The sequence below is a fragment of the Biomphalaria glabrata genome, chromosome 18, assembly GCF_947242115.1.
Source record: "Biomphalaria glabrata chromosome 18, xgBioGlab47.1, whole genome shotgun sequence".
NCBI classification, from domain to species: Eukaryota; Metazoa; Mollusca; class Gastropoda; family Planorbidae; genus Biomphalaria; species Biomphalaria glabrata.
The window spans coordinates 3,193,375-3,215,621 of NC_074728.1; the positions used below are offsets into that span (position 1 = coordinate 3,193,375).

At 36.1% G+C, this 22,247-nt stretch overlaps 1 protein-coding gene and 1 long non-coding RNA gene across 3 annotated transcripts in view; one reads left to right on the forward strand and one right to left on the reverse strand.

Annotated features, from left to right (window-relative positions):
* LOC106073270 (uncharacterized) overlaps positions 1-22,247 on the reverse strand; it is a 353,065-nt gene that overhangs the window by 233,130 nt on the left and 97,688 nt on the right. The gene's annotated exons all lie outside the window — the stretch shown is intronic.
* Positions 13,168-21,192, forward strand: LOC129923873 (uncharacterized). The gene is made up of 2 exons (XR_008775809.1): positions 13,168-15,366; positions 20,702-21,192. It is a non-coding gene; the product is annotated as an uncharacterized LOC129923873 (long non-coding RNA).

Sequence of the window (22,247 nt, forward strand, 5' to 3'; positions counted from 1 at the left end):
CCATTGGGGTCCCAAAGTCTGTAACATAGTTACCATGGCAAGGTGGGGTTTCATTGCGTTTGGGCCCACGGCTCTTGACCAATTGGGACGCGCATGAACCTATTTAAAACATCTTGCATTTGAATGTCTTTTTGAAAATTTTCAGACTACTGATTGAAGCCGGGTCCCCGAGTACCTTGGTCCAACACTGCCATTAGGAGAAACATACAATCAAAACTAGACGTATTATTATGTTAGAATACACTTGAAAGGATCCGTGGTTTTAATTGTTTAAATTTTGATATAAAGGCTCATGAGAAACGCACAACATTGCAACTCATTAAATGTTCTATGCTAATTATAACTAATACATAAACACAGTGGAGTAGCTAGGGTATTTGACACAAGGTCTGGCAATTCCTGTGGTGCCCTAAAAAAAAACGAAACAAAACAGCAAAACTATGGCTGCCTGGTCGTGCGGTTTGTGCGCTGGACTGTCGTTCGGATTTATCGACGGTCGAGGGTTCAAACCCTGCCCGCTCCCATCCCCCGTCGTCCTGCGGGAGGTTTGGACTAGGAAGTAAACTATCTTCAACTCTGAAGGAACATCCGAAACATGTAAAACATTTTACAAACATTTTTTTACAACTAATGTTTCATGGTGAAAGTATTGCAAAATATTAATTTTACAAAAGGATAATATGAATTAATCTTACGTGCTCAGTAAGCTATGTATTTGGGGACCCGCAGGGCTTGACCTCTTTAGGGTCCCCAGAATTTTGACATTCAACATCATGACATGAGATAATGGCGCAATATTTAATGTGAAACATTTGGGGCCGCTCCTCAAGTAGGGGCTCAGGAGATTTTCCAATCTGACCCCCCCTTCCTCTCCTCCCCCCCCCCAACCGTAACTACGACACTGTACGTGCTTTCTTGCTGGCAAAGCTATTAATAATATTATTTCTTTTCTTTGAATGGAAACAATTGTCAAATTAATGTATCGGAATGGTACCTATGAAAACCTAATGAAGACATGAACAAAGACATTTGAAATAAATAGGAGAAAAAAAAGAGAAAGAATAGGAAATGAAAGAAATATGGACAGACATATAAAAAAATTAAGTCCATTGAAATTTTCTTTTCAGGGAAAGGCAGCAGGCAGGGTTCAAACTCGGGGACATCGAGACAAGTGTCCAGAGCGCTTACACCTTGACTATGTCCTTGATATACTTACTATGTTTACAGTTTATGCAAAATCTTTAACAATTACCCAAAAGGAATGATTACCGATACTTCGCACACGAACCTTCTACCGACTGGACCCTATGACTGATCATTTAGCACTTAAACTACCAGCACCATAAACTAAGACCCAGGACAGCAGCGGCGTCGCTTGACACTCAACGATAAACAGCCTCCGCTTATCACACAAGAGCTCCCTTCCATCACTTCGGACCCGCTAGATGAGGAAACGCCCGCCCCCCGAGGGAGCTCGGTCTCTCCAAAACTCATAGCAATCTATCATACTCTTTTCACCACTATCATATTTGTATAATTTCACACTATAAAAAAAAATTTAGTGTGAAACATTCATCAACCGCCAAGCGGTATCTTAATAAACTTGTGAGTTCAGAACGGACCATCTCGCAGCTTAAGTGTCAGTGATGGTGACTTTTGTAGTTCGTAGGTTTGATTCCTAGACTCGTGAGTTAAAGCGAATGAAGGAACTAATTTAGTCTTGGGGTGAAACTATTCCCGAAGGAGGTTAACTCCAGTCTTAGTCAAAATGAGATTATCTGAACTTTATTAAGCATTAATGACACATTTCTTAATGCTGCTAAGGTTGGAAAAGTTTTCCATTGAGAATTTAAAGTACTAAGGGCAGGTGACCCGATCTTCTAGAGCAGCGGTTCTCAACCTTTTGTGATCGGCGACCCCTTTTTACAATCCCCCACTTTGCCGCGACTTCCCCCCCCCCACCCTGACACATACAATAAAGCAATAGAAGACTAGACAAAAACAATCCATATTTTCGATGGTCTTAGGCGACCCTTGGCAAATCGTCAATCGACCCCAAAGGGAGTCGCAACCCACAGGTTGAGAACCCCTGTACTAGAGTGTTAGATTGAACAGAGGAACTTAAAGTGTCATAGTACGTAATATCGGCCAACAAAATGGCATGTACTCATAACAAGACTCGAAGTCGCACTACAGTAGCATGGGCAAGTACTAACCAAAGCATGGTAGAGTCAGGGCTAAGCATGACAAATAAGATTTTCACTATCGATGTTTCTGACGTACTTTTTAAAGATAAAATTAATTTCTATAACAATATTTAAACTAGTTTTCCGTTCAAACTTTTATGGCTGTCTGGACCCAGGGCCGGTCCTACAGATTTCCGGGACCCTAAGCGAAACGGATTGCGCGGGGCCCATTCAGGGTTGAGATAAGGATAAGTGAAAATTAAGATTTTGTATTTGAAAATAAATTCGTCTTTGCATTTTATTCATACTTTACTAATTACAAAATCACTGTCAAATTAACTTTACGAGCCATCTATCTACAGTAGTTTTCCAACATAAAGCCGATAAACATTCAGATCTATCTAGCAAAATATTACTTTTTTTTAAAGAGGTCGAGATAGATTTAGTTCTATATTTTTGTATGCCTAAGACCGGCCCTGTCTGGACCTATGTAGAGTCGAGCTGTGTCGACCTTGTATATCGTCAAATAACAGCAGCAATCTTGGGCATGGCTAGAAATTTTATCTCCAAGGACTACCCTTGTAAAAAATGTAAGAACTTTTGGACAGCTGAAATTAACAAACTTTGTTACGGCTCGGAAAAGGGCATACCAAAAGAACCCAAACAATCCAACACTCAGACAGAAATATAACAGACTCAGCCTACTAGTCAAAACGTCTGTTAACAGAGAAAAATCAGCATAGTTCCTTACCAGGGCACTACGGGAGACCTAGGTCTCGCTGCCTTGTCACCAATTGGAGTTCATCTCAGGTTAACAGAGAAAACCGAGAACGTTGGACCAACACCTGTGCAAAGTTAGACTTAAGGGATAGCTCTAAGGCCTGAAGTCTTCTGGGAAATCTCGAAAATGCTGGGCGTACGAAAACAGCAACCGCATTATCTTCACCCAATGGGGTAACCATTTCATTAAACAAAAAAAATTGCCACCTTGTTGAAGTATGCGCTCTGGGCTGTCATTCGGTGGTCTCAATGGTTCCGGGTTCGAACCTTGCCCGCTGCTGTCCTTTGGGAGGTTTGGGCTAGGATGAAATCATCATCTTGAAAAATCTTATGAACATCCGAAACTTGCAAAACAAACAAACAAATCATTTGTTTCTCAAAACAATAAGAGCAGAATTTGTTTTGTGAAAAAAATAAAGTCCAATAAAGAATCTTATAATAAAAGAAAATTTCACACTACGTCTGGCGGCACTAACTTTGTAATGTATGCCAGTGTGTCGATGACTATTGTCTGCCTACTGCATTTATTTAGCAACTAAAAGGATCTCTGTAAACAAAAAAATCGGTTTATATTTTACATCTATGTTTTTTTTTATATTAAATACTTAAAGCGCTACACACTATTCGAAAGAAAAACAATAAAAAAAACAATTTGACAAAAGGTAATCTGCTAAACGAATGAGAATCATTGGAGATCCATCGAATTTATTTGTTAATAACCACTGATGCAGAGATTTCTAAAAATATTAGAACCTCAGTCGCAATGAGTTATAGGACTTTGAAGCCTTCTATTATTTGAACGTAATGCTTGGATCAAATATTGATAGGATATCGATTATTGTACAGAGCACAATAGAGAGGATGGAGCCAAGTGGCCAGGGAGTGGCCTATCGTTTGCTTTTTTGGCCAAACCACACATGGCTAATGACAAGCCGAGCCTGGAATGTTTTTACTAGATAGAGGGGCAAATAACTCGTGTGTTTTTACTGCCCAGATCCATTCTCTAGATATTGGTCGCTACTGACTACTGACCCTGACATTCACCTCCATCTATTTTATACTTTTTATTTTTCATCTAATTTTCAGGATTAACTTTTTTTTTCAACAACAAATTTCTATTATTTTTAGGATGTTCTTTGGGAGATAATGTTGGTCTGTGACATAACTGAAGCCTATTTCTGTATGCGTGGGGGTGATAGATAGATAGATATAAATAGATAGAGATAGATAGAGAAGACAGTAACAGGGATGTGAAGATGTGATGAGAGAGAGAGAGAGAGAGAGATAGAGATTTTAAGAGAGATAGAGAGAGGAAGGCAGGGAGAGAGAGAGAGAAAGTAAGAGGGAGCAAAAGAAAGGATGGTTTGAAGATTGAATTAGAGAGAAAAGAGAGAGAAGGAAAAGAGAAAGAGAGTGAGAGAAAGGAAGAGGGAGCAAGAGAAAGGATGGTTTGAAGATTGAAATAGAGAGAAAAGAGAGAGAGAGAGAGGGAAAAGAGAGAGAGAGAGAGAGAGAGATGGAATTGAAAGGGAGAAAGAATGATCGAAAGATGGGGAGAGGTAAAAGGCAGACGAAGGGAGGGGAGAGTGACAATGTATGAAATGAGAAAAGGTAAAGAAGAGAATTAGAGAGAGATGGGAGAGAAGAAAGTAGTATTAGGAGAGACAAAAAGAGATTGAGCGACAGAAAGAGATTGAGCGACAGAAAGAAATTGAGCGACTGAAGAAAGTATTAGAGAGATAGGCGAAGAAATGATATCAAGGTACATGACCAAAAAATTGGGCAGAGAATGATAGAGAGATGAGCAGAATGAGTAGAGAACAAGAGATACAATGAAACAAAAGGTAAAGAACAAGGTCTTCTTTTTACATCGCTCTGAGCTTAGTTCAAATGTCCACAGTTTAGCGATTACCATCAAAACGAGACAGGCTTAAATTATAAAGAATACTTTTTTTAAAAAGTTTATATACGGAAAAGAACTGCACATTTACAGTCAAATATCTCATTACTCTAAGATTTATTTCCTGTTTTCTATATTGAACAATATTAATTCATTATCACTAGATTGACTAAGAAGCTATAGGAAATTTCACTTTGTACAAACAAGTGTACAATCTCAAACACAATTTGTTTGAATAGAATACTTTATTACATGTATTTGAAATGATTTGATATGATTTGAAGAATGAAGCAAAACATTTTTCAAAAAGTGAGCCACATAAAAGTTCTTGCAACGTGAGGAAACGTCTCTACTTGCAACTAAATCAGAAGCCCCTGTCATGAAGAACCATTTGGACAGTTGTTACAAGACGACTCTCTTTACTGTCACCTCCAGCACCTCCGTCGCTCACCACAGTGATCGCCCCACAGTGCCCACACTTCTATTCACAAAGTCCTAGCTCTGTCCATCAATTCATGACGTAAATTGTTAATGCCAATTTCAGATAAGCCAAAGTCAAGGTTATTTATAGTCTCCCGAAACAACTGTTTCGTTATCCGATGCTGATTGGAGTCACTTGTTAACATGCGTAGTAAGTTGAAGACGCACATGTATAAATACCTATATTCAGGAGAAATCCCGACAAGATCAACGTCTAATCTTTCGACTCAGGACCAGACGCAACAGAATGAGACAACACATGTACCGGAAGCTCAAAACTGGAACCAGTGAAATCTGCCCATGTGGAGTGTCGTCAGAGAAGGCTGACCATTTTATTCAGAACTGTTCTCATTACCATGAAGCCGATACAAGACACTGGCCCCAAAACACCTCAATAGAAAGAAAACTGTATGGAGAGATCCCTGATATGGAAACCACTGTGCAGTTCATCTTATGTATTGGTCCAGTCATCTGAACACTCCAACATAAAAAATAAGAACGAGGAAGTAGAAGAAGAAAGACAAATTTAAGGGCACTGCATCTTCGTGCAGAAGCGGACTGGCCAGATGGGCATTCGGGTAAATGGCCGCATGGATACCACTAAGACAAGTATTAAATTGTTAAAAGTTTTATAATATTCTCTTATAAATGTGACCCTTTGAGCGTCGTGTTTAAAAAAAAAAAGTCTTTTTACAGACTCTACAGTGTAATACTAATTTAATCGGACTCATTTTCCAAACTAATGTAATAGCCTACACCCGTAGACTGAGGAGAGGTGGCTGAGTGGAAAAGCTTGGCTCAGTGGCGAAGCTAGGGTGGGGAGAGGAGGGGGAGAATTCGAAAATCTCTCCGTGCCCCCACTTGAGAGGTGGCCCCAAAATGAGTGTTTTCTACATTAAAAATTAAATATTACGTAAAAGAAGTCAATCCCTCCGGGCCCCCAAACGATGGAAAATTTCTAGCTACGCCCCTGGCTTGGCTTACGAACCGAGAGTTAAAGCATTGGCCACAAAAACAGATGACCTTTACATCATCTCTCCATAGATCACAAGATCTAAAAGAGGTACTTTATCAATTTTTACATCTTGTTTTTGAGGACATGTGAGAATTGGGTGCCCATCATATGATATACAAATCAAGGGCCGGATAATATCGGAGTGCCAGAGCAGATTTTGACACCCAGTCCGTCTTTGTCTTCGTGAATATCAGTTAGTGATTCTACGTTATGTCACGAGACTTAGTGTTTCTACGTTATGTCACGTGACTTAGTGTTTCTACGTTATGTCACGTGACTTAGTGTTTCTACGTTATGTCACGTGACTTAGTGTTTCTACGTTATGTCACGAGACTTAGTGTTTCTACGTTATGTCACGAGACTTAGTGTTTCTACGTTATGTCACGAGACTTAGTGTTTCTACGTTATGTCACGTGACCTAGTGTTTCTACGTTATGTCACGAGACTTAGTGTTTCTACGTTATGTCACGAGACTTAGTGTTTCTACGTTATGTCACGAGACTTAGTGTTTCTTCGTTATGTCACGTGACTTAGTGTTTCTATGTTATGTCACGTGACTTGTTCTCCAGGAGTGAATGGCGCTGTGAATGTTCCTTTAATCCCTTTTACTCGGGAGCAATTTTGTCCGGTCTGACTTAAGAAATAAAAACTGAACACTTTCCTCCTATGTTACTAACAAGTCAGAAAGAATTCTACAATCCATTTTGTAGGGGCAGCCACGCGAGAGTCAGTGTACCATCTTGCGTTTATGGAGCACATCTCCTGCTAGGGTCTCGTTCCATACCTGTCAATCACTATGTGCAAGCAGCAGCGCCACAGCATACAGTTGACCTTTCCTGGTGTGCACGAAACACGCGTCACGTGATTTAGTATCACGTTTTTGCCTTAAAGTAAAAAATTGTTTTCATGTCTGACATATAACGATTAAATTAGACCCCAAAAAATATGTGTATTTTAAATGGCATGTACTTGAAGTTATTAAAGCAGTTCATGAGATGATTTGTTTTAAAATAGGGAAAAGTAAATCGTAATTTATGGACACACAAAATCGTAGGTGCAAATTTTGACTTCAGACGTTTATACATCTACGTCTAAACGTAAGTACTATTTGTTTGTTGTGTTTCACGTCTTTTTTTTTTTTTTTTTTGGATTTTCCTTCAGAATCAAAGATTATATACAGCCTTTTTTTAGGTTTGAAAAAAAAAGTTTTATTTCGTTAAATTTATATTTAAACTGGAGTGCTTAAAAATATCCCCAAATTAACGTGGATTTAAACATTATGCACAGGTTTTTTAGCGTAATGGCCCACTTGTCGGAAATCTAGATATGTCAGTTTTGGGCAACAGAATTTGTAATAATCCACCAACAACATTCACATTGCAAAAGTTTTATTGCTATTTTTAAAAAATCGAAAAGGGGAAGAGTAACTTTTGTTTACAATTTTCAATAAAAATCATAAATTACTTATCAAATGTATAATGCTTTTAATTGAAATTCCTTACAACTGGTAAAACGTGTACAAATAAGGAATACGCGAATCAATCATGTTTTCTCTTCTCCCCGCCCCCTCCCACTTTTAAGTTATTATACAGATAACCATAAAATAATAAGAATGTAAGTTATGGCATGTCGCATACAACAATATACCGGTCAGTAGAGTGTTACATAATCTCCGCCAGGTTTACCTGTAGGTCGGTCATATCAACACAATATCTCTCACGCCTAACACCGTCCAGGTGCGAAGGCTATGAATTCAATCATCTACTTACGACAGCATCCTCTAAATTGTCTATACTATTGGTTTATGAAAGTTAATTTCATTATATAATTAGGTATCAGGCTTACAATTTAAACATGATTAACAAATATTAACCTCTGAGGTCCCTGGTATGTTAAGGGTTAAATGCATTCGCTTACAATATAAAACTAAATTTCTCGACAAAACAGTTCGCTATCAAAAGACCAATCGACAAACAGACAGATAGAGCCAGCACAGTACTAACTTTCCTTATAGTAGAATTTCTAAATTATCAACTCAAAATTTAAAAAAAAGAATCAAGACTTCAATTGAAAAAAAAATCGCATACGTACACCCACACTATTTTCTTCCTCAAAGCCCAAGTATGACCTCTATATTCTCGTATGACTTGTATAACCTTTTACAATCGTAAAAAAAAAAAACGCAAGCTAAAAATCTATGGTCTTGCAAAGATCTTCCTTCTGAGAACAGTACCAGGAAAAAGAAGAAGAGGCAGACAGAGAAAGCGATGAGAAAACAACATAAAAGAATGGACGGGCCTGCCATTGAAAGAGGTTCTGTTAAAGGCAAAAGACAGAGAGGAATGGAGAAAGACGGGTGACAAATCTTGCAAGGTGCCCCAGCGGTTCAACAGACTAAGGGATAGGTAAAGGTAGGATATAATGTTCTTGTATGACCTGCTGTTCTTGTATCGCCAGATGTTCTAATCCGACCTCTATGTTCTTGTAAGATATGTATGTTCTTTTATGACCTGTGTGTCCTTGAATGACCTCTATGTTCTATTATGACCGCTATGTTCTTGCATGACCTGTATGTACTTCCATAACCTGTATGTGCATTATGACCTGTATTTTTATGTATGACCTGCATGAGTTTGTAACCTCTGTTAGATCACTTCTTATTGACGTTATCTTTCTTCCTCATACGCGTCGACACTGAAGGAGAGAGAGACAGAGAGAGGGAGATAAAGAGAGAGAGAGAGAAAAAAACAACCTCTCTAATTATTTTGTCTGCCTACCCTGAGGGCAGACACAGAAATTAACAACCAAAAAAAAAAAATCCAATTTGTTTCAATGAAGCGACTTTCGTACTTTGCAAAGTGAAGAGCTCCGATGTTATCGTCTGTATTTACATGGAACTCTCGAGACCGGAAGTACACAAACACGTCTGGCTAACAGGAAAAGGGAGGCTATATTGTTCTTTTGTTATTGGCATGTAGTTGTTTTTTTTTTATTTATTTCTTGTTTGTAAACTTTGTTTATCTATGTTCCTCTTTTCGTAGACAAATCTAGATTTACCTCGCTTTAATTTGAGTAGTCTCTATCGCATGATTTGATCTCCTTGTCAAAAAATACAATTACAGCGGACGAGTGGATGATCCTATTCGAAAGGTCTCCAGTCGTTTTTTTTTTTTGTGCCTTTATACTGATTTCTAGATTTTTGTGAAAGGTCTGAGAGATTGTTGGTGTCGATACTTAGGGGGTAGACTGGTAGACACTCTGTCTTCCATTGGTAATCCAGATGATGGATCTACATGAATGTCCAGTTGTCTCACTTCTTATATTGGTCTTATATTTGTTGTTATATTTGTTTACTATTAAAGCTTCTTGTCCAGGTTTTTTTCTGTATACAGACATTGTAGCTTGACGCTATGTTTTATTTTTCCTTCTGTTTTTCTATCTAGTGTCGGTTGTTTTTTTGTTTGTTTTTTGGCAAACTGTTAACAGTTTGATGTTTGATTGAACAAAGAAGTGCAGAATAATAAATATATCCATTTTTTTTTTCTATTATGTGTTGATGGTCTCTTTCAGTCGTAGATCGACTATGGTTAATCTTGTAGAGCACTTTTCCAAGTAAATAGCAGAGCCCTATTCCAGAGAGATACTCCCGTTCATATACAACGCATTTAAAGGTGGCATTCGCTTTAATGGTAGAGGAACCAGCCAGTGTTCGTTCAGCTCGCTTCCAGAGCTGAGGATAATATTGTTTCGCTGACCATAGCTTTCTTGGTCATCGTATCTCTCCACAGAGTGCGGTCTCAAGCAATGCATCTTTCCAACATGGGCGTGACGACTGCTCTGAGTTGCTATTTTGATTACATCCACATATCTGAGGTTGGTTGCTACCATGGCGGGTTGTTCGAAAAAGACGACTGTTATCTCTCCCTGGCTGAAATGATAAACCAAAGCAAATGGCGTTGCCTGAGCGAAGTATCGTCTGTATTGTTCGCGTTGGGTTCATTCTTATCTTATCTTATATAATACAGACGTTACTTAAAAAAAATTAAGATGATTACGTCCTACGCGTCATGCATTCAGTCATGCATATTAACCAATGACTTAAATTCTGCCAAGTCACTGGTTTTCTTGGCTAGCTCAGGCAAGCCATTCCATGCTCTAATAGCACTAGGGAAGAAGGAGTATTTGTACAAATTTGTCCTAGCATATGGGACGAGGAATGTGCCTTTAACTTTGTGTCTGAGTATTTTATTAAATTTTGTTTTTGTATTTGAAGATTATGGTTCAGTGTTTTATGTATAATTGCTACTTTACTTTTGAGTCTTCTGTCCTGAAGGCTTTCTAAATTTAGTGATTTTACTAAAGGTGTTACTCTAGTCAAATGTGAATATTCGTTTGTTATGAATCTCACTGCTCTATTTTGTGTCGGTTCCAGTTTCTTAATGTTTTCTTGAGTTGAGGGGTCCCAAACGGAGGATGCATATTCTATTATTGGCCACATTCCCTGACCGCAAAGACACTGTCAGTACAGTTTGACATCCGTTCTAAAGTTGTTGTTTTTTAAGAGGTAGCCTTCAAAGCGCTGACATGAAAAGAGTCCTTTTTTTTACCATTCTGACGGTAGTAGAGATGTTATAAATCAGTTATAAACATCACACTCCATATAAGTAAGGGCTTTGAGCGATACCTATAGCCATAGAAGGCATGAACGTACAGACCTGTGACGTGACGACGAGCTATTGGTCTCCACTGCACACAGGTTGTGACGTCGCAGGTCGGTATTCAGGCCTTCTATAACGCTTGTCTCAAATTATCCTGAAGGGAAACATTTAAGCTTTCACCATACAAGAATAGAAGATTTCAGTGGATTCGGTGCTGGGTGTTACCACAATTCAGTGAAAAATTAATTTAAAGAGAAATATATTTAAAGTAGCCCAATCATTAAAAACTTAACTAACTAGAGAGTTAATAATGTTAACGGTCACACTAGTGATAAGTGTATTATTCGAGAAAAAGAATTTTTAAATGAGAATATTTGATTGTTAAACTAAGGGAGGTAATAAAATATTTGATAATCTACTGCTTGAGACAAAATTTTAATATATTTGCTTCCCTTCTAGAAAGAAACTTACAATTGAATTATTGGTTGTGTTGAGATTGCCTTTACATCACTATTTTATACATAATTTAACAAGGTTACAAAAGACAGTTTGTGTGGAAACACAAACTCAAAATCGGCCACCGAAGAGGTCCACCCAGGCAGGCTTCAATATTTTCAGAAAGAATATTCGAATAAAATTATATCAAAGACAAATGAGAGTTAAGAATGGAGAAAGAAGGTTAACAGATCTTGTGTAGTGCCCCAACGGTCCTGCACATCAAAGCATAGGTGTAAGTGAATGTAAAGTTAGATGTGAACCTGGCCTAACTAGTTCCCCTTTTAGACCTTGTGGTCTATAGGGCAGATGATGTAAAGTTCATCTGTTTTTGTGGCCTACGGTTAGCGAGGGTGTCATGTAGCCAGCACAACGACCTATCCTTTTCCCCAACTAATGTCAGGTATCCATTAGAGCTGAGTGGTCTCAGAGGCCAAGGATTCCAAAGTTGAAAATCCCAGTCTTCACCAGGATTCGAACCCGGGACCCCCGGTTCGGAAGCCAAGCGCGTTACCGCTCAGCCACCGCGCCTAGCTGATGATCTTATAATTGATCTAATTGTTTTGAAAAGGCTCAATCTCTTATTCGAATCCTCAAAAAAAAAAAAAAAAATAAATAATAATAATAATTTCCGCAATAAAAAAATGTTCAGAAAAATGGAGTTTATAAGATTACTATTCGATTTAAATTAGGTCTAACTTATAATGCATACTAATTAGGTTTTTCTCTTTAAAAAACTGCTTGCATAACTGATTTTAAAAATTAGATTTTACGCTTTAAGAAAAAAAAAAGTAGCCGTTGCATCAGAACTTAGAATGGTCTAAAATATTGTGATGTCGGATTTTCAATATCTTTTCTAGTTTACGAGATCTAAACGGGACGGACGGACAGACGGTCAGACGGACAGACGGACAGACATTTCGCACAAAACTAATAGCGTCTTTTCCCCTTTCGGGGGCCGCTAAAAATTGTGTAACTTATGCAATGAGATTGGAAAAAACAACTTTAAATAATTTTGTATGTTTCACGAGAAGATAAAGTGTTATATCTTTGAGACTAATTCTCAAAGCAGCTCGAAAATTATTTTTTTTCTTTATTTTCAAATGACAAAGGTCAGCCAATAGACGTTTTGCTAAATCTTACACTCAAGACCAATCTTTCCTAATAGCGCAAAGAGAAACCTGCACATTGATCCCACCAATACGCCCAAGTAAGGAACACATTGACAGGGGTGCATCCTTGCATACACCTAAAACTTTAATGTATCAAATATATAACAGTTATGACGATTATTGACATTGATATTTTGTTAAAGTTTCGCTTTCTTTGACAGGGAAAAGACAGGGAGAAATGGAGAAAGACGGTCGACAGGTCTTGTTTGGTGCCCCAACGGTCCAACAGACTAAGGCATAGGTAAAGGTAGGTAAAGGTAATCTTTGTTTTATAAATTTGCTAAAAGATTTATTTAAATTGGGCTTGTAGATAAAAAGTAAATGGTTTAATTTTTTTTTATAATTCAAATTGAAGTATACCTTATATGATAAAAGTTGTTAATTTGATTAACTAGCATGACTAGAATGACCTAGGGACACGCGTAGGACGTAATCATCTTTCTTGAAGTAACGTATGTACTTTACTACTTTATAACAATTGTTAGACACCTTATTTATATAGGTTAGTTATTTTAGTTATTTAGCGACGCACCATAGTAGACGCATATTGAACGGGACTAGTGACGTTTGGGATATGTTGGGTTAGAGACCGGAAAATCAGTTAGCGATAGAACACTCCAGGGTAACGACGTGTTTAGTGACAGAGACTTCTACTGTGGCCTTTTATCAGAATAAATCTATGTGAACTTGTTCATCATCGTTGACTACATCTCTTCACTAGTTACAATCGATGTGCCAGTTCTTGTTTGTATTGTTGTGCAACTACACGTAATACACCCGAACAATTACACCCAAACGATTGCAGAGTAATTGGTTGACTTCAAGACAGCCTGAACTAGCAACATCACAGTGGCGACCCCGAACCTCGAAGCCGGACCCCTGATGAAGCCGAACATCGAACCGGACCTCGAAGCAGAACGTTTACTCAGGTGAGGGTCGTGCACTCGAAGATAAGATTTCATCGGAGTACGGCTGAACACAGCATCACCGCAGAGTGACTTTGTTCTAGATCTACATGCAGTCGTCGCCTGTTTGATCGCACGTTCAACGAGCCGTTAACTCAGGGTGACCTTCGTCAGGACCGTAATCATCGCAACGTCTGGTCTACTTAACCAGTATATTATCAAAGCCTGATCTTCATATGCTGAATCGACCTACAGCCAGAGAAACCGTTCATTCATAACGGGTGAGAGATCGTTAGTGAACCTGTTGGACATATTTTTTCTTCGTCATAGGAGCCACATCGAGTATCAAGTTTTACCTCGTCAGTTTCGAGAAGGACAGTTTGCCCGCTGTCAGAAGTATTGTGAGTACTACAAGTTTGGTAGCTAACTAAATCGAAATCGCTCTGTCGTCTTACCCTTGGAGAGATTCTTGTGGAGCAGTTTGCTCATTGAACCGGTTGCTTGCCACTTTTATAACGGACACTGTGTTTAACCTTTGGAAGGTTAGTGAAGTAATCTTTATCAGTACTGAACATTGATATATCTAGTATTCGTCGGTCTAGACCATACCTAGACTTGTTAGCAGTGAAGTTGTGGAAACAGCTACACCCACTTAATTTCGTTGAAAACCGTTAATCGTCTAACGGAACGTCGTCGGAGGTGACCTTGGTCTCACCTAGTCTACATTGGACAGTTTGGTCTAGTGAAGCAGAGTACAACAGCAAACTTCGTCGTACTACCAGAGTAGCAGCAGAAGCAGTGAACTATTTTAGAGAACCGTTATTCGTCAGCCCAGATCAAGTCATCGTCAAGAAATTCGTTATTCGTCAGTCGTCCAGATCAAGTTGCCGTCAAGAGACTGTTATCTGTCAGTAGTCATCTACACAAGTCAAGTCATCGCCAGAAGAACCGTTAACCTATTCGTCAGTAACTGTGTACACAAAGTCGTCAGAACTACACATACGGTCATCAACAGTCGTCAAAGAAACTGGAACATTTTGCTGTGGCATATCAGGACATCTGTGGCATTACGTGGGATACTGGTAGCACCGGAGAACAGAGTCAGAACTGGAAGAGAGGCAGTGGAATTTGTTGTGATCTAGCATATTCGGGAGTCCGAACAAAGGGATCTTTCTTATTAAAAGCTAAGTGCCATTTTTCTTATTAGTATATGTTTAGATTGCCCTTAGAAATAGATTTTGTCTAAATTTGGTATGTTAGCCTGAGTAAATTCAGGTGGTGCTGAAGCCTTAAACCCGTTCGGGGTAAAGACATAATTTAGATGAAAAGCTATATTATACGTTTAGGGTTGTAATTTGTTTTGTTTGTGTAAACGTCATATCCGTTGTTGCCTAGTTACTTCGTGACGTTATCATTGTGTGCCATATTGTCACATCCCAACCCGTAGCGATAGTCTCATTTTAATTATTTCATTTGTTTATATTATTTTAAATTATTTATTTTTATTAATTTAATTAGATCTGTATTTATTTTTTTCACTTAATGATAGAAAGTGCGGGTAGGATTCTTTTACTGTGAATCAGACTAAAATAATTTTAGTTTGAGCGGTTAAAATCAAATATGATTTTGCCATGAGAATAATGCCGAAACTGGCTATGTAGTCAAACACTGTCGTCTGGCTAAATTTAGATCTGCAAATTGTTGTACATCTCTTTGGTACAATTTAATTATCTAGACTCTAATTTGAAATATTATTAATTGAAAAATGAATGAAGGTAGTACATTCTAGATATATATATCTTGTTGAAGATATATTTGACACTGTATACACATATTTGTTTCGTATGGTTAAATAGAACCATAATCTACTCTAGATCTAGACTCTAGACAGTCCTTGAATTTACTCTAGACACTTCACTGTGACTTCAGTCATACCAGATTTTAAAATTGATCATAGTTATTCATACTAGATCTAAAAGTCATAGTGCTCTTGATAACTATAGATCTAAATAGTATTATTATACATACTATAATATACTAGATTTAAATTTGTGTGTAATACTGGACCTAATATACAGATTTGAATATAACCATAATAACTCAGACTAGATTTATACATTTACTAAATCTATAGATAGAGACATAACATTTAAAATTTGTATAAAAGTGTGGAAAAACATAAATATAAAATAAGTTTAAAGTATAGCCATAATCAATATAGGCTAAGTAAAAATATATATAAAATATAAAATACAATGGCTACATCATCATATGTGGACCTTAAGGAGGTTAAGGAAACAGCTATGCAGGATGGAAAGGCCATGGAGTTAAAAGGAAAGGACTTAGCAGCTTATGTACAGCAAGTTGTGAAGGAAGAAACGGAACGTCAAAGACAAGAGATAGAAAGACAAGAAGAACGTCAGAGACAAGAAAGGATCAGAAAGGAAGAATATGAGAAACAAAAAGAGGACCAAGATAGGCAAGACAAGGAGAGAGAAAAAATTAGAGAACATGAAGCTAAAATGGAGAAGATGAGATTGGATGCAGCACAAGCCAGAGCTCAAGCTGAACAAGGAAATAACACAAATAACTCAAATAATTCTACCACACAAAGAGACAACCATAATTCACAGACATGGCTAAAGAGAAAAATACAAAGTTTTGATGAACAGAAGGATGACATTGGTGATTTTTTGAAAAGATATGAGGCAAAAATGTCTACATTTAATATGCCTGAAGAAGAGTGGTCTGAAATACTGATAGACTTTGTTCATGGTCAAGCTCTAACAATATGCCAAAATCATGACCATCATATTGATGATAGCTATCAGGTTTTAAAAAGAGAGTTATTGAATGCATATGGTCATAATGCTACAACTTTTAGAAAAAAATACTTTGACAATATACCATCATTAGAAATAGAACCCCAAACTACCATTAATATGGAAAAGGATTTTTTCAATAAGTGGGTAAAATTAGAAAAAGTGAATAACTCTTATGAGGGATTAAAAAATTTTATTCTAGTGGACAACTTTGTAAATAAATGTGATCCTCAATTACAATCTTTTATTAGAGAAAGAAACCCAAAAACTATAGATGAAATAACAGAGATAATGAGAGTATATAAAAATGCCTATCCAAATAAACCATTTTCTGATAGGGATAAGAGCAAAGTAGATTTAATAGGATACACCAAAGAAAATGTTGATAGAAGTAGAAATAGAAACAGATCAAATAGTGGAAATAGAAAATATAGTGAAATAACCTGTTTTAAATGTCAAGGAAAAGGTCATATAGCAGCTAACTGTAGAAGAGGGAATAGTAGGTCTGGAAGTAGAAATAGATACAATGAACAAAATAACAGTAGATATAGGAGTAGAGATAGGAATGACAGGGGAAATTATAGAAATAGGAGTTACAGTAGGGAATACAAAAATAAAGGTACAGATAGGGTATATTTCATGGAAGGAAATAGGAACAATTTTGCAGTGTACCCAGGGTTTGTAGATAGAATTCCGGTGGAACTAATCAGGGATTCAGGTTGTAACACCTTGGCAGTAAAAACTAAATTTGTCAAACCTCATTGGTATAAAGGGTTTACTAGGAAAGTAGAATTAGCAGATGGCACTGTAAGGGAATTTAAAGCTATAAGGGTATACATTGAAACCCCATTTTTCACTGGGTATTGTGATGGCATTGCAATACCAGAAATGAGATATGATATGTTAGTAGGAAACATAAAAGGAGTTAAAGAATGTTCAAGAAAAGAATTAGAAGACTGGCAAAACAAATACAAAAACATAAGACAAAATCATGAAAACATAGAAACACAAAATATAACAAGTATGGTAATAACAAGATCAATGGATAAACAAGATGAGAAACAGGAAAATACAATAAATGTAATTAGTAATGATAAAGAAAAAGAAACCAGTAATGTAATACAAATAGAAAATACAGATGTTAAGGAAAAAGAGATAGAAAATGAAACACAAAATAGTCTTGAAACACAAATATCTCAAAGTGAAAAAGAAACAACACCCACATTTGCATTAGAACAAATGAATGATAATATTATTGGGAAAATTTATTCAAGAATATCAGATAAAAACAATAATAATTCAATGGAGAAATTTGGTATAGAGAATAAAATATTGTTTAGACAAACAAGTAATGATAACAAGAAAATAAAACAACTTGTCTTACCACAGAAATATTGGAAAGATGTTTTAATCATGACACATGATAATAATTTAGCAGCACATAGGGGAGTAAAGAAATGTTATAGGAATTTGTCAAAACAAGTATTTTGGCCCAAAATGAAAGCAACAATCAACAAATACATAAACTCATGTGACATATGTCAAAAGAGATCTAACAAAAGTCTAGTGAATAAAGCACCTATTCAAGAAATGGATGAACCTACAGCACCATTTCAGAAAGTATCTATTGATTTAATAGGTCCTTTAATTCAAACTGAAAATAATAACAAATACATTCTAACAGTAATAGACATGTTTAGTAGATACCCAGAGGCAATCCCATTATCAAATACAAGTGCAGAGAATATCATTAATGCCATAACTCAAAAAGTAATTACAAGACATGGTATACCTAAAATTATATTGAGTGATCAGGGATCTCAGTTTAAGTCAGAACAATTTAAGAAATGGACTAAACAATACAATATACAACACATATACTCTTCGGTTTACCACCCAGAGAGTAACGGTTTATGTGAACGATATGGTGGTTCATTAAAAAGATCACTAACAAAAATAATTCAGAATAATCAGAACAAGTGGGATCATTACATTAACTATGTACTATTTGCTCATAGAAACAACATCCATGAAGCAACACAATTTTCACCATATGAAATAATACATGGAAGAAAACCCAGAGATGAATTAGATGTTTTTAAAGAGAATCTAATAGACAATGAGAAAAAATTAAATAATGACAGTGAAACAACAATCACAACAGAATTGAAAGAAATATGGACTCAAGCATATAACAACAATAAGAAATACAAACAAAGTGCTCATGAGAATCTAAATAAGAAAAGACAATTGAAAACACTAGAAGTAGGAAACAATGTATTAATATTGATAAATGACCTGAAAAATAAAATTGATAAACAATGGAAAGGTCCATTTAAGGTGATAAAACAAATTAGTGATGTGAATTATCAAATTGAAATAAATGGGAAAATTAAAACATATCACATAAATAATTTGAAACTATATCATGATAGAGAAGATGAGTTGATACAAAACATTCAGGAGGAAATAGAAAATAAATTTTCAGAAAGAGAAGAATGCTTGATGATAATAACAAATGAAAATCACAATGAAAATGATATTAAGGAAATACCTGTAATTGAAACAAAAGAGAATCAAACTTGGCAAAAGATTAATCTTAATAATTTAACTAAGGAAAAGTCAAAAGATATAACTAAAATAATACAGAAATACAAAGAAATTTTTTCCAGCATACCAGGAAAAACAAATATTATTAAACATGACATTAAGGTAACAGACACAAAACCTATCAAGCTTAAGCCATATAGAATACCACTACATTTACAAGACAAAGTAAAGAAAGAAATAGACAATTTACTAGAATCAGGTATAATTGAACCATCAACATCTCCTTATGCTTCACCAATTGTGATAGCCAAAAAGAAGAATGGAGATATAAGATTATGTATTGATTATAGGAAACTTAACAACATCACAGAATTTGACCCATATCCAATGCCAAATATAGAGGATATTTTACATAAATTAAATGGAGCAAAATTTTTTACTAAATTGGATTTAACTAAAGGCTATTGGCAAATACCTTTAACAGAAAATGCAAAACCTTACACAGCATTTGTAACACCATATGGTATTTTTCAATGGAATTATATGAGTTTTGGATTAGTAAATGCACCTGCCACATTTAATAGAATGATGAACATGATAATTGGAAACAAAGAAAATGTTATTTGCTATTTGGATGACATATGTATTTTTAATAATAGTTGGGAGGAACATTTGGTAGATGTAAAAGAAGTGTTCAAAATAATAAAAGAAAGTAGACTTACAATTCAAGCAGAAAAAGTAGAAATAGGATTGGAGGAAATAATTTTCTTAGGACATAAAGTAAATAACAACATGATTAGCCCTATTGAAGATAACATAAAGAAAGTACTTAATATTGAAATACCTACAACAAAAAGACAAATTAAAAGCATATTAGGAATAGTAAATTATTACAGAAAGTTTATAAAGAACTTAGCAGAAATAGTGAATCCACTAAATGACTTACTTAAAAAAGGAAAACCTCAAAAAGTAGTTTGTAATGAGGAATGTGTGAAAGCTATTGACAGAATTAAAGATGTTTTTAGTCATGAATTAATATTAAGACTACCCGATAAGGACAAAATATTTTATGTCACAACTGATGCATCTGGTAATGCTATTGGTGGTTGTCTAATGCAGAACTATGATAACTTACATCCTATATTATATGTAAGTAGAAAATTGTCAGAGACAGAGAAAAAATATAGTGTCATTGAAAGAGAAGCCTTAGCTGTAATATGGGTAATTACTAAGCTAGAGAGCTATTTAATAGGAAGGAAATTCATATTATTAACTGATCATAAACCTATTCAGTATATACAGCAAAAGAGCATGAAAAACAGTCGTGTTTATAGATGGTTCTTAGCACTACAGGAGTATAAATTTGAAGTGAAAGCTATTAGTGGATCTGTGAATATTGTAGCTGATATATTGTCTAGAATGACATTGAAATGAAATAATTTTGTAAATAAACTATGATTATATTGAGTATGTAATATATATTAATATATTGACACCATTTATATGTTATGGAAAAGGGAGATAAGTAAAGTTGATATTAAGCATTTAAAAGTAAGTATGGATATTTTTTTGTGTGTGAATCATTTCATATATCATTGACGAAAGTTAGTTCTATGGAAAAGGGTGAGTATAAAAGAAAAATGGACAAAAGCGTATAAAAGGGTGGTAAGAAAAAAAAAATGTATTGAATGTGTAAATAAAGTCTATAATTGTTTTTTGAAATATTGTATTTTATCAGATTACTGCCAGTGAAGAACATTTGTGATGTGTGACGTGCCCATAAGATGCCACATTTTCTTTTATGATGAACTGTGTACTAATGAAGATGATTTTGGAATGTTATGAACTGTTATGAACATTGACATGAATATGAGGAACTGTCAAGATGAAGATGTCAAGATGAAGATGTCAAGATTTTATGTTTGTGGTCTTCCCCTTAAATTGAAAATGCCCTTGTAAGACTTGACAGTAGTGAAAAAATATTGACATATTTTTTTTTCAAGGGGGGGAGGAATCTGTTAGACACCTTATTTATATAGGTTAGTTATTTTAGTTATTTAGCGACGCACCATAGTAGACGCATATTGAACGGGACTAGTGACGTTTGGGATATGTTGGGTTAGAGACCGGAAAATCAGTTAGCGATAGAACACTCCAGGGTAACGACGTGTTTAGTGACAGAGACTTCTACTGTGGCCTTTTATCAGAATAAATCTATGTGAACTTGTTCATCATCGTTGACTACATCTCTTCACTAGTTACAATCGATGTGCCAGTTCTTGTTTGTATTGTTGTGCAACTACACGTAATACACCCGAACAATTACACCCAAACGATTGCAGAGTAATTGGTTGACTTCAAGACAGCCTGAACTAGCAACATCACACAATTCAGTCAAAGGGGACTAACCAAGTAAACTCTACTATTTCACGTTCAGAAAGGATTATCTACCCTGCGGTAGGAATTGAACTTGACATTCACTGTTGTTAATGTATGATACAATAATTATGTTTAATGCAACCTACAGTATTAAAATACATTTTTCCTTTTTTTTTCTTTCAAAAAGTCTTCCAGAACACATTATGTTTCGATATTATGTTGCATCTATGTAGCCTAAATACAACATATAGTTTAAAATGTCATTAACACATACTAAACGCATTGGCTTTCCAACGGTTCAGCAGATTGTTATGGAGTGTGTGTGTATCTAACTCACTACAATAACACAGAATTTCAGTCTCACTTTCTCTCCCCTAACGAAGACCAAGGGACAACACTGCCAGCTATGTTGCATCATTCACAACCAATCGCTTACCTCTTCCCACCGTCACCACAGAAACACACATACTCCATAACACAGATACACAAGCCTTTTTGAGAGATACAGAGCCCCTCCCATTAAACATTGCAGCAAATGACCTCATATAGGTGTTTGTGTTTATATATATATATGTGTGTGTGTGTGTGTCCCCGATGGATGGAGTAACCCTGTCTCTTGTCTCTTGGTATGTGATGCGGTCTTTAAACGTGAAACCTAGGATCCTTCTGTAACATCTCAATTCTGTTGCTAGGACCCTCCTCTCTAGCTCTGCAGTCAGCGTCCAAGACTCACAAGCATATAAAAATGTGCCATGACCAGAAAGCGCAGAAAGTCTGATGTCCTTTCATGGCGTTAGGCACATAAGGCGACAAGCTCTCTCAACAGAAATCTGTCATAGGCAACTTCCACAGCCTCTTTGGCGGATTTTACACGCCATGTTAGTCATGGACGGCCATGTTTTCGC